The 11,321-nt window shown below is 39.2% G+C and overlaps 1 long non-coding RNA gene across 1 annotated transcript; it reads right to left on the bottom strand.

The window, feature by feature from the left end:
• Positions 1-1,278: 1,278 nt before the first annotated feature.
• On the bottom strand, positions 1,279-5,522 carry LOC135318881 (uncharacterized). The gene is made up of 3 exons (XR_010377279.1): positions 4,589-5,522; positions 2,387-2,581; positions 1,279-1,612 (listed from the first exon to the last, which is right to left on the bottom strand). It is a non-coding gene; the product is annotated as an uncharacterized LOC135318881 (long non-coding RNA).
• Between the last annotated feature and the right edge of the window lie 5,799 nt (positions 5,523-11,321).

The raw sequence follows: 11,321 nt of genomic DNA, 5'->3' as shown, positions 1-11,321 counted from the left end.
TTTACAAACTTCATTTCATGCGAGATGTTGTCAGTTAGAGAAGTGCTTCTGAATTTGAGGGGTTGCTGTCATCTCAGATGGAGTCCCTAAAAAATGTCAAAACTCTGCAGTATTGTCATCATGACAAGAACTCAGACAGATGAAATTTGGAAAGCCCTGTGATTTACTAGTGCACAGACAGAAAATGGTATTTCAGAGGGAAAAAGCCTGAATTACAGAAAATGATAAATGAAATGGTCTAACATGCATTTCCCTTACAAAGAACTAATACTTCTTTGGTTGATAATAACATCTGTCAGTAATTATGAAAAGAGCTGGCAAATGCATAGTACTTACTATTAGCCAGGGCTGTTCTAAAATTCAAGCAGATTCATTAATCCCCATAGCATCTCTACGAGGTGGGTACTATTATTATCCCCATTTTATTGATGAGGAACTTGATAAACACAGAGGCTAAATGACTTTTACAAGGTAGACAGCGAGAAACCAGCACAAGTGTTCCAGCCTGAGTCTATGCTCTTGGCCACTTCTACCTTTTTTTTTTTTTTTTTTTTGGTGGCAGGGAGATAATAAGGTAATTCTGGTGGGGGGTGGGGAGGTAATTAGGGTTATTTGTCTATTTTAGAGGAGGTGTTGGGGGCTGAACCCAGGACTTTATGCGTGCTAAGCATGCGCCCCATCACTTGAGCTGTACCCTCACCTCTCGAGTCTATGCTCTTAGCTGCTAATCCACACTGCCCCACATGGTAACTCTGGGGGAACTACAGTTCATTCATTCACCCACTTGTTAAACTCAGCCTTCCTGGTGCCTGGGATTCAGCAGTGAACAAGACAACATGGTTCCTGCCCTAAATGGGCTTGTCGACTCCTGACATATTATCTTCATTTTACCCAGGAAGTAACAAGGTCAAGAAGACTCACCTTTTCCTGTTAACACCGGAGGATACATGAAGTGCTTTATTTCATTTCTGCCATTTGACTTACACCATGGGAAGGGAAAGCTGCCTTGCAGATCCCGGAGCTCACAAGCCAGTTAATCCTGAATTTTTATTTAAAACTGTCCCTTACTTGATACTTGATCTGAGAAAGGATGAAGTAAACCTAAATAGATTCTAAGAAAGCGTGTGGTTTATACAGGGTAAATAACCAGCCACTGTTTACTATCCTAACAGGAATCTGTAGGCATATTTCTTTTCTTTCTCTTTTTTCATTTTTATGGGCAGCTTTTAAAAACCAAACCAAACCAACAAAACTAAATCACTTATAATTCAACAGCAGGTTCTAAATCACCCCCAAGACAGCAGCTAAACTCGGTTTAGACTTACAGTGCGGCTCCTGGTGTTTGGATTGATGAATGTATCTCTATCCTGAATATAAAAGTCGTTCACGCAGCTCTTCTCAAATAGGGCAATGAAAAACTCTTGTTCCGGTTGTTGATACTTTCATCCACTTGGAGGACTTTCATAAAACAGCTGAAGGTATCAAAGGCTGAGGACACGGTTTTCAGATGATTGGGATTCAGAGGCAATTTTATGTACAGTATCTCAGCGTATGTACAGAGCACCTCCCACAGGGTGTGTACATTTGCAAATACAAGCTTGTCATCCAAAACCTATATTGGGAGAATGAAAACACAAACCAGGAAACTATTTTCACATTTTTAGTACATAGATTTTTCTTACATTGCTGGTAGTTAAAGCACTTGTGCAAACACACACAGATATGACACTGGAATAAGTGAAGATATAATGAAAATAGATTTGCAAACCATCATACATTTTTGCCTTAAAGTTAATTTCTTTGTTGAAATTACTGAAAAGTTATTTAAAATCCTTACAATTCATTCATAAAATAACCAATGTTTTAGATGAAGAAAAGTAAACTTGTTAACTTTTAGTCCAAATTAGTAACTAAAAATAGAAACACGAAAAAATTCTTTGCAGGGGCATTGTAATGACAATTTTTTAAATTTCTTAAACCTAGGACTATTTACATATCTGTTCAATATAATGTTAAACAGCTATTAAAAGGGATTTAAAAGAATTATATTTATTAATATGGAATATATAATAAAAGGAAAAAGAAAAAATTGTGAAATAATAATTTTCATTTTTGGAAGGGAAAAATATCTACATTAGAACAAAAAAATGTTTAGAAGGATTTTAAGATTGTTTATGTATAACTAAGGTACAGATGATTTTTAATTCCACTGTTTTTAATTCCATTGGATTTTAATTCCAATGTTCTTTCATTTTCAATTTTGGGGGAAATTTTTATAATAAAAAAACTTTAAAATTGTTCTTGCATAAATACATTAATAGATATATTTATGACTACATTCTCTGGCTATTAAAAAAGATCTCCTAGCTTTGGATCTGAAACATACATTCCATAATGCAGATTCTGACTGACTCGCCTCCCAGTCCAGAGCGAAGGCACGGCTAGGGTGACATGTTTCAAATATCATTCCAGGGAACATGCAGGCTCCCAGCCAACGGCTGCAAAGGGACTGACACTGATCTGCTTGCTCCCAGCTGCAGGCCATCACAGATGAGTTTAGATTCATAGGCTCAAGTTTTCTCTGTCAAAAGAAATCAGAAAATGTTAGGCTTTTACTTTCACCAAGGGAACAAGAAGTTGTTTGATTTTCTTTTATTAAAAAAAAAACAACAAACCAATTTGAACCTGAAGAAAAGACATTTGCTCAAAATACCACAGTAGCAATGAAGGTGCTCTGGCTGGCAGGGACTTGTTGGATTCCTGTGAGTGCTGGACTCCTCACATGGAATTCCCTTGGCACTCCAGAAGGCCTGTGGTTGTCCCCATGGGTTTGTGGCCATATGTGGTGCACAAAAGTCTCTGGCTTTGCCACAATTTCAAAGCCTTTTTTGGCTTATGAAAGGCTTTGCACTCAAATGGAGTTTTCTTGAGTCCACTCACTGATGTCATTCACCAGAGTTATAGTCCAGATCTGACATTCTAGACTCTTAAAATCTTGCAGACATTCAAATGGTTCAGGTTTGGATGTGTATTCACCTCTGCAGGCCTGGACCAAATTCCATAAAGCCACCCGGACAAGTTCAGCAAAATGCAAAGACATTTTTCTTTCTGCAAGACTGAAATGTCTGTGAAGCTATAAAAACTTCTGCATCTACAAAAATAGGGAACCAACTCATCAATAACGTATCTATCCATAATGCATGGACATTTGAAAAAATACTGTATTTACTCCTATTAAATTCTATCTGACTTTTGCCAAATTGTGTCCTAAACTGTAAGGAAAGTATATAAATGTAGAGAATTTTTGACCTTTTAAGAGAAAAAGGAACCCTCCTACTCGGTTGGTGGGAATGTAAATGTTGCAGCCACCATGGAGGACAGTATAGAGTTTCCTTAAAAAACTGGAAATATACTTCCGTGTGATCCAGCAATCCCATTCATGGGTATATGTCTGGAGAAAAATATAATTCAAAAAGACACATGCACCCCAGTGTTCACAGCAGCACTATTTACAATAGCCAACACACTGAAACAACCCAAATGTTCACTGGCAGATGATTGGATAAAGAAGTTGTGGTATATTATATATATATGTATATTTACATATATACACGCATATACACACACATATATACACATTAACACACACACACAATGGAATACTGCTCAGCCATTAAAAAATTAAATAATGTCTTTTGCAATAACATGGATGGACCTACAGGGTATTATGCTAAGTGAAATATGTCAGAGAAAGAAAAACAAATATTCTATTTATTAACTTATATGTATATCTAAAAAATAAAACAAATTAATTACTATAATAAAACAGAAATAGACTCACAGGTACACAGAACAGACTGGTGGTTACCAATGGGGAGAAGGAGGAGAGGGAGGCAGGAAGGGGGTAAGAGATTGAGAGGTAAAAAGTACTATGTATAAAATGGATAGGTTATAGGGCTGTATCATACAGCACAGGGAAATATAGCCATTATTTTATGGTGACATTAAATGGAATATAATATATAAAGATGTTGAGCCTCTGTGTTGTACACCTGAAAATAATATGATGGAAATCAACTACTCAATTATAAAATACTTAATCAAAGTTTTTTTCATATTATTTGCAATAAGTTAGAAGCCAGCACTGTCAATAGAAACATAGTGCAAGTCACAATTTTCCAGTAATCCCATTTAGACAATAAAAAGGAACAAGTGTACTTAATTCCAGGAATAATTATATTTATCCCAAAATATCCAATATACTATCATTTCAAAAGTGTGATTAACACTTTGAAAACTTTTAATAAATATTTTACATTATTATTGTTGTACGAAGTCTTGAAAATCTATTATGTATTTTCCACTTATAGAACATCTCAATTCACAATAGCCACATGTGGCTGGTGGCTACCATACTAGACAGAGCAGATTACACCATTCACACTTCTGATAAATTACCTGCTCTTATTTATTTAAAAAACTTCCAGAAAAGGCTTTAGATATTCCCTATATCTAACAAAGCAACCTTGACGGGTGAGGAATATCTTCATTATAAAGTGAAAAATAAAAGTAAGAGAGCCATGGTTACATGTAAGTTAATGTAACAATTCCTTCTTAATTCATTCAGGACTTTACAATCTTTCTTCATATTCCAAGGATTCACTGTCACTGTGCAATGTTTTTCACTATAATCATCTTTGGAATTGAGAGGCTTCTGATGACCCTGCTTTGTGCATCTGTACATAAAAGAAAATAACAAAACAGAGAAAAAGACCTTATTAAAGATAATTTAGGGGGGTATAGCTCAAGTGAAAGATCATATTCTTAGCATGCACAAGGGCCTGGGTTCAATCCCCAGAACTTCTTATAAAAATAAAATAAATAAAAACCTAATTACCACCCCCTGCAAAAAATTAATTAATTACTTTAATTAAAATTTAAAAAAAGATAATTTAGAGAAGCCTTATCAGGCTACAAGAGCTACAATGAATGCCCCTCCTCCATTAATTTAGAAGAAGTTTCACAATATTTCCCAACATAAAGGCTAAAATATAATTCGGAACACTTCCTGATGGTCAGCATCATTTTAACAAAAATGTAGATAATTACCTCCCTGGTGTCAAAGCTCTGTCAGAGATGGGCACAGAAAATTTAGTAAAAATTATTTTGCAACTACCTTTGAAAGAAATGCTGAGAAATGATCTTTTCTGTTGGAAATTAGCCTGCTTTTACATTCTGCAGTAGGCATACGTGTTTACAAACCAGGCAGGAACTGGATCATATTTTACACATACTTTAGAAACTGATTTGAATTTTGCTCTCTACCTGCAAGGCTATTTCTTAGGTAATAACATAAGCTGGCCACTATACTAAATTTTGTTTCCCTGTTTGCTTAATCCTCACAACTCTGTAAGCTGCTATTATTACACCCATATAACAGACATAGAGCTTGAGACAGAAAATAATTTGGGTAACTTGGTAAATGGTGGAGCTGGGTAATATCGCAGCCAGTCTGACACTCAAGTCCATTCTCCTCACCGATGTCTGATACTGCTGCCTACATTCAGTAATGACTCCTGATTTCATATTTAAGTGTGTCATTTCTAAAAGTGCAAAGCTATATTAGTACTGCTGTGTAAATTATTCTTTTCAGATGTGATTGCCAAAAAAACAAAAACAAATAAAATCAGGGTGCCACTGAGGGGAGGGCGAACTGCATATGGATGGACACAAGGGGACTTTATGAGGACACAGTTGCACAACTCTAGAAATAGTTAAAATTGCTGACTTGTACAATTATAATATGTGAATTGTATGGCCTGTAAATTACACCTTAATACAGCTATTAAATTAAGAAACTGAGATACCAAATTAAGACTAAAACACATATATATATATCATACATAGTACAACAGGCAAATATCATTATTTACTGCACCATTTTCCTTCATGCAGCTTCCTTTCCTCACCTGTTAATGAAAGGATGATTCATTTTTAAAATAGCCTTTTAATTTATTCAGCAAATAATTTTTGACGGCCTACAATGTACCCAGGACTACTCTAGGCACTTGGAATAGATCAATAAACAAAACAAAAGTCCTGTCCTCACGGAGCTTGGTTGGAGTCTAGCTGGGGTGGGGGGTGGAGATGACAATACACACAACAGAGCAGCAGAGGAGGTGGCATGCTAGGAAAGAGGAACCATGGAAAAAAGTGAAAAGGGCAAAGTAAAGAGAGTTGAGGGTATAGGATGAGGGTGATGTTGTATTAAATACCAGAGCAGGGCACACTGTGAACTGAGGTTAGAATTAAGACTAGGAGGTGAGAAGTCCCAGGAGGACGGAATAACCATCACCAAGGCCAGCGTGACCTCGCATGTTCCAGAATGGGGGCACGGCTGGAGCTGCGGAGAAGGGTCAGTGCAGATCCTGTATGGCCTTGGAGGACATTGTAAGGACTGTGGCTTTTACCCGGAGTGAAATGGGGAGGCACTGCAGAAGGACGACACAATCTAACTTAGGTTTTCAAGGCTCACTTGACTGCGGGGTGAGAATAGTGCAAACGGGTCAGAGATGAAAGGTGGGAAGCTACTGAGAAGGGCTATGCAGGAGGAGAGGACAGTGGCTCAGGGCAGGGAAGCAGCAGTGGAAGCAGGAGCCATGGTGAGAAGTGGCTGGGCTCTGGATATGTTTTAAAGGCAGTGTCAAACCAGATCTATTGACAGAATTCATGTGGTATGTCAGTGAAAGTCAGAATAACTCCAAGATTTTTGACCCAAGCAGCTGGAAGGATTAAGTTTCCACTAACTGAATGGGGGAGGCTGCATAAAGAACCAGTTTGGGGGGTAGGAGGACCAAGAGCTCAGTTTTTACACATGTTGGTTTTAAGATATCAGAGTTCCAAGTGAAGATGCCAAATCAGCAGAATATTATAAGAGTCCAGAGTTTGAGAGAAAAAGTCTAACGGGAGACAGAACTGTGGGAATCATGGGTCACACAGGTGGTACAGGAAGACATGAAACCCAGGTACTCAAACATTAAGATACCCTGGCATTAACCATAGAAGTTATCCTTGAGGGCTTGCCTACTATGTGAGGATATCAGTCCTATTTCCCGACCACTCGAGTTTTAAAAAGGAACTTACAAATGAATTCGTGCAAGACACTGCCTCCAGTGTGTGGGATCAGAGCTGGAGTCAGAGAATGGGATGGTGCACGCTACTCCCTACGGCACATTGTGTGTGTGTGTGTGTGTGTGTGTACGCATATTTGCGTGAGCAGGGGGATGAGTTACACCTGTCTTAAGAAAAAGAGGTAGAAATTCTAGAAGCCGAAAGATGAAAGAACATCCAGATCTGGTAGAGGGAACAGGGGAAACACTGTGTACTGTAAGACATATCCCCATAATGCCATTTCCCACCATTCTTTTATCAGGAACACAGTTGGAACCTGGGGAATTATGTAGATACGTGTGATGTACACAAACTTTCTGACAATGTAACACTAAATATCTACATATGTAGCAAGTTAATGATATTTATATCTGCTTCAAGTTTAATAACAAGTTCACAACAGAAGGAAAATAAAATATTGAGGACTGGTAGAATTATCCTTGAAGGCCTTTCAATGCTCAGAATGGAAGCAAAAGCGGCTTCACCCCACAAAGTATGTCATTAAGAGTCAAGAATGTTTTTTATTTGCTTAAGAAATTGAGAGTTACAACTTCCTGCTTTAAAGAGTTAACTTTAAGACAGATACCATACTATAAACAACATCTATACTGGTGCTTTCTTAAAGCTATTTTTAGTTCCTGCTTGTTCTGATGTACTCCAGAAACTCTGCAAAGAAAACCTTCTATTCAAAGGCTTAAAGGAATAAAAAAAGAAATAACACCGCATTCTTTTAAGTGTTCTCTGTACTGAAAGTCATTTGCAAATGCAGCACTCTGCCACATATCTACATTTTTAACAATAAAGACTTTTGTGCAATTTTTCAATTGCTATGTGACTTTGCGTCAGTCTCTCACTCAGAAGCAGAATGGAGTACCAGAAAATGACACATCATGTCTAAAACTACAGATGTGGAATATGAACTTACACCAGGAAACAGCTAAGTGGGAGGGTAAGGTTTACCTTTTAAGTTACCGTAAGTGCAGTTACACCTTCTCCCTGCTTCCCCTGTGAAGTGAAGAACTAGTCTTTTCCAGGAAAGCTCTCATTCTGAGTACTGTTTTCTTTAAAATATTTGGAGATTCTTTTTTAAGGTTCTTTCACTTTTAAGTCTTTCCCCAACTCTACATCCCATAACAAGTGTTAAAATTATCCAATAGCCTATTGTTACAGAACATACTCTACAAAAGCTGAGGTTTCCCAGGGCTTGGATCCCACAACTCTGCTACCAGATAATCCTAAAGCCTTCCTTCCATAACTGACTCTTCTGCCAATTCCCAGCTGAGGGCAAATTTGGCTTCTCAGCACAGTTAAATTTCTAACTCTGCCTACAAACACTCTACTGCCAGTAAGGGAACTCTAAGGGAGCCAACAAAGCCCCTAGTGAGTGTTGCCTCCTTCAAACAATCAAGATGCCATCACCAAGCAAATATTTAAACCTACTGCAAAACTTCTGAAGACATCTTACAAACAATATAGTTTATATAGATTCATACTATTTGCTCTGGAATAGTGATTTCCAATGGAGGGAACAAAGGACCACATGACCCAAGCAATTATTTAAAATTTCACATAACTACCCCTATTCACCTGAGGATTCAGGCAAGCCCGTCTTATAGGTCTAGGTGTAACAGAATGGCAGCACCTCTTCAGTAGGTTGAAAAACAGCGAGGTAGACTTTTAGTGAAAGGGAGTGATGTAATAGGACCCACCGCCCACTTACCTCCCACCACAGGACAATCATCTCAGATCGAGAACAAACACTTTGGGAAACAGAGGTTGTTTATGTTTTTATGGTTTTCTGGTGGAAATAATGCCCTGAGTCACGTGAAGTTGTGGCTGCAAAATTGAACAGGAGACCAGACATTTTCACATTCAGGACACAAATAATCAGCCCCCGAGTGGTCATAATAACTGTTCTCCCCTTTGCCTGTTCACCCCAAAAGCTGCAGGACTCTCCTGCTTGCAGTGACACCCACCATTTCTCACAAATTCCTGCCAAGTTCACGTCAGCAGCTGGTGGTGTCAAAGTCAACATTTGTACTGCTCTGAAGTCTCTCCATTACTTTATATCCTTCTATTTTCTCTGTTGTCTTCCTAGCTACCCTTGCATTCAGAAGCTGGTTAACGCACTAACATTGACTCTGTAATCAGTCCAGGATATAGGAAGCAGAGATTCAACTGTAACCAGTCCCAGAATACTTGTCATGCCACTCTAGTGTCCCAACAAAATACTCTGGCATCCCTCATCTCACCCAAAGAACCACCGCATTACTTAGAGGTTGTAAAAGTAGAGGGTTTCTCTACTGGGAAACACTGGCTTGTGGTAGAGTCTTGATTTCAGTTTTTGCAACTAGTTACAGGCAAAAAGACATGGTCCGCAAATTTTCTTCAAGCGTTTGGAATTTAAACTTTTATTAGATACAGAGCCGGCGGACTAACCGTAATCTATGAACATATGGTCATATTATAAAATAATGTCCATGTCTGCCTTACAGCCATGTAAGAACTTGAATTACACCTGCATCCTGTAGGCCTTTAGAATTGGATGTGAAGCATCCTGTGTTAAAAACCTCCTATCCAGTCCCAGAACACCTTAAAGACAACATCACATTAATGCCACTGAATACATTAGTATAGAACTTGTATGGTTAAGTTACATCTCCAATTTCCCAGAGCTGGAAAGCAGATGCCTAGAAAGGCTGGAAAAGCCCAACTACCAAAACAGCTCAAAAGTTGAAGCAGACTCCTGCACCTCCCAGGGCGGAAGGCAGAGGGTGGAGGGGGCATTGCCAACCACACTGTCCTCCCCCAGGACGTGGCATGTGGGGAAGCAGGCAGGAGTGGGTGGCTGGGACTCAGAGGTGGAGAGGTGATGAAAGCAGGAGTGGAACTGCTCTGGTCCTAGAACAACAGAGCTGTAAAAAGCTCGGCTTCAGTTCAACCCGCTTCCTCTCCCACTTCCCCTCCCACCTAAGTGACAAACAGAGCACAGTCAGGCACTTTCTGCCCATGACGGTGACTACTAGCAGGAAAGGGACCAGGATAAAAGCATGTCCTACAAAAGATCAGTCTGATTTTAAAGACTGTGTTATAATCAATGAACAGCAGTGTCAGAGAGGGACACTTGTGAGGTGCTCAAATAGGGAGGAAGAGGCTGAGGATCCATTTCCAGCACTTCCATGTCTTTTATCACTCCTATTTCTGACCTTTCCTTTGCCACGTTTTGTAGCACTGCCATCACTGGCAGATAAAGGGGCAGCAATGAGACTTGGCCGTTTGGCTGATGGGGCTACATTTCCCAGCACTGGAATGAAAAGGCACTGGAAGAGGAGCAGCTGGAAGATGTGAACCGCGGTCCTGGCCTGTGCCAAACACTAACCAGGTGACCCTGGTTTAGGCTGTTAGTCTCTCTGGGCTTCCAGCTGTTTACTTATAAAAGAAGGTTTTGTCTTTGCACAAATATATCCAATATGAAATGTAACGTGAAAGTCAAACATAATGACATCTCACCTGCTTGCCTCAGGGAACTGTACAAGCACTGAACACTATGTGAATGTAAACACAGAGTTAAGAAAACTGTTGAGGTAAAGCGCTAAACTGAACATGGAGATAAAGTTTTTCTCCATGGATTTTCTTGGCTTTCTTTTTTAATTGCAACACTGAATTAATAGTTATTAGCTATACTCCACACCACCACCCCTGCGAATAACTAAAGTAGTTTAGCACTGCCTGGATGCCTGCTATTGCCCGATGCTAAGCAGGGTGAGGGTATAAAGGAGGCTGAACAATGGAGTCTTCTCCAGTTACCAGCTCAGTGAGGAGACACATTGGAAACCACCCAGGAATGGTACCAAGTCAGTACTCAAAGCCAAGATAACAGGCTACCGATCATAAACAGTGCAGGAATACAAAGAGGAGCTAGAAGTATTTGGAGTAAATAGGGAAGATTCTATGAAGGGGATAGGGATTCAACTAGTTCTCAGGGCAATTCTAAGCTGTTTTAACTGAGGACTTGAGAGGAAAAAACTGGTGACTCCTGGTTTTTAATAAGGCACAGGTTACCCTCGGAGGCTAAGTCACATAATGATTGGAACACATAAGGTAAGGCCAAAGTGATGAAGGTTCAAGCCTACCTGTCTGAGAACTGGTTG

Source organism: Camelus dromedarius, chromosome 22 (genome assembly GCF_036321535.1).
Source record: "Camelus dromedarius isolate mCamDro1 chromosome 22, mCamDro1.pat, whole genome shotgun sequence".
In the NCBI taxonomy this organism is placed as follows: domain Eukaryota; kingdom Metazoa; phylum Chordata; class Mammalia; order Artiodactyla; family Camelidae; genus Camelus; species Camelus dromedarius.
The sequence above is the reverse complement of the archived record's forward strand: the minus strand, read 5'-3'. Positions and strand labels throughout refer to the sequence as shown.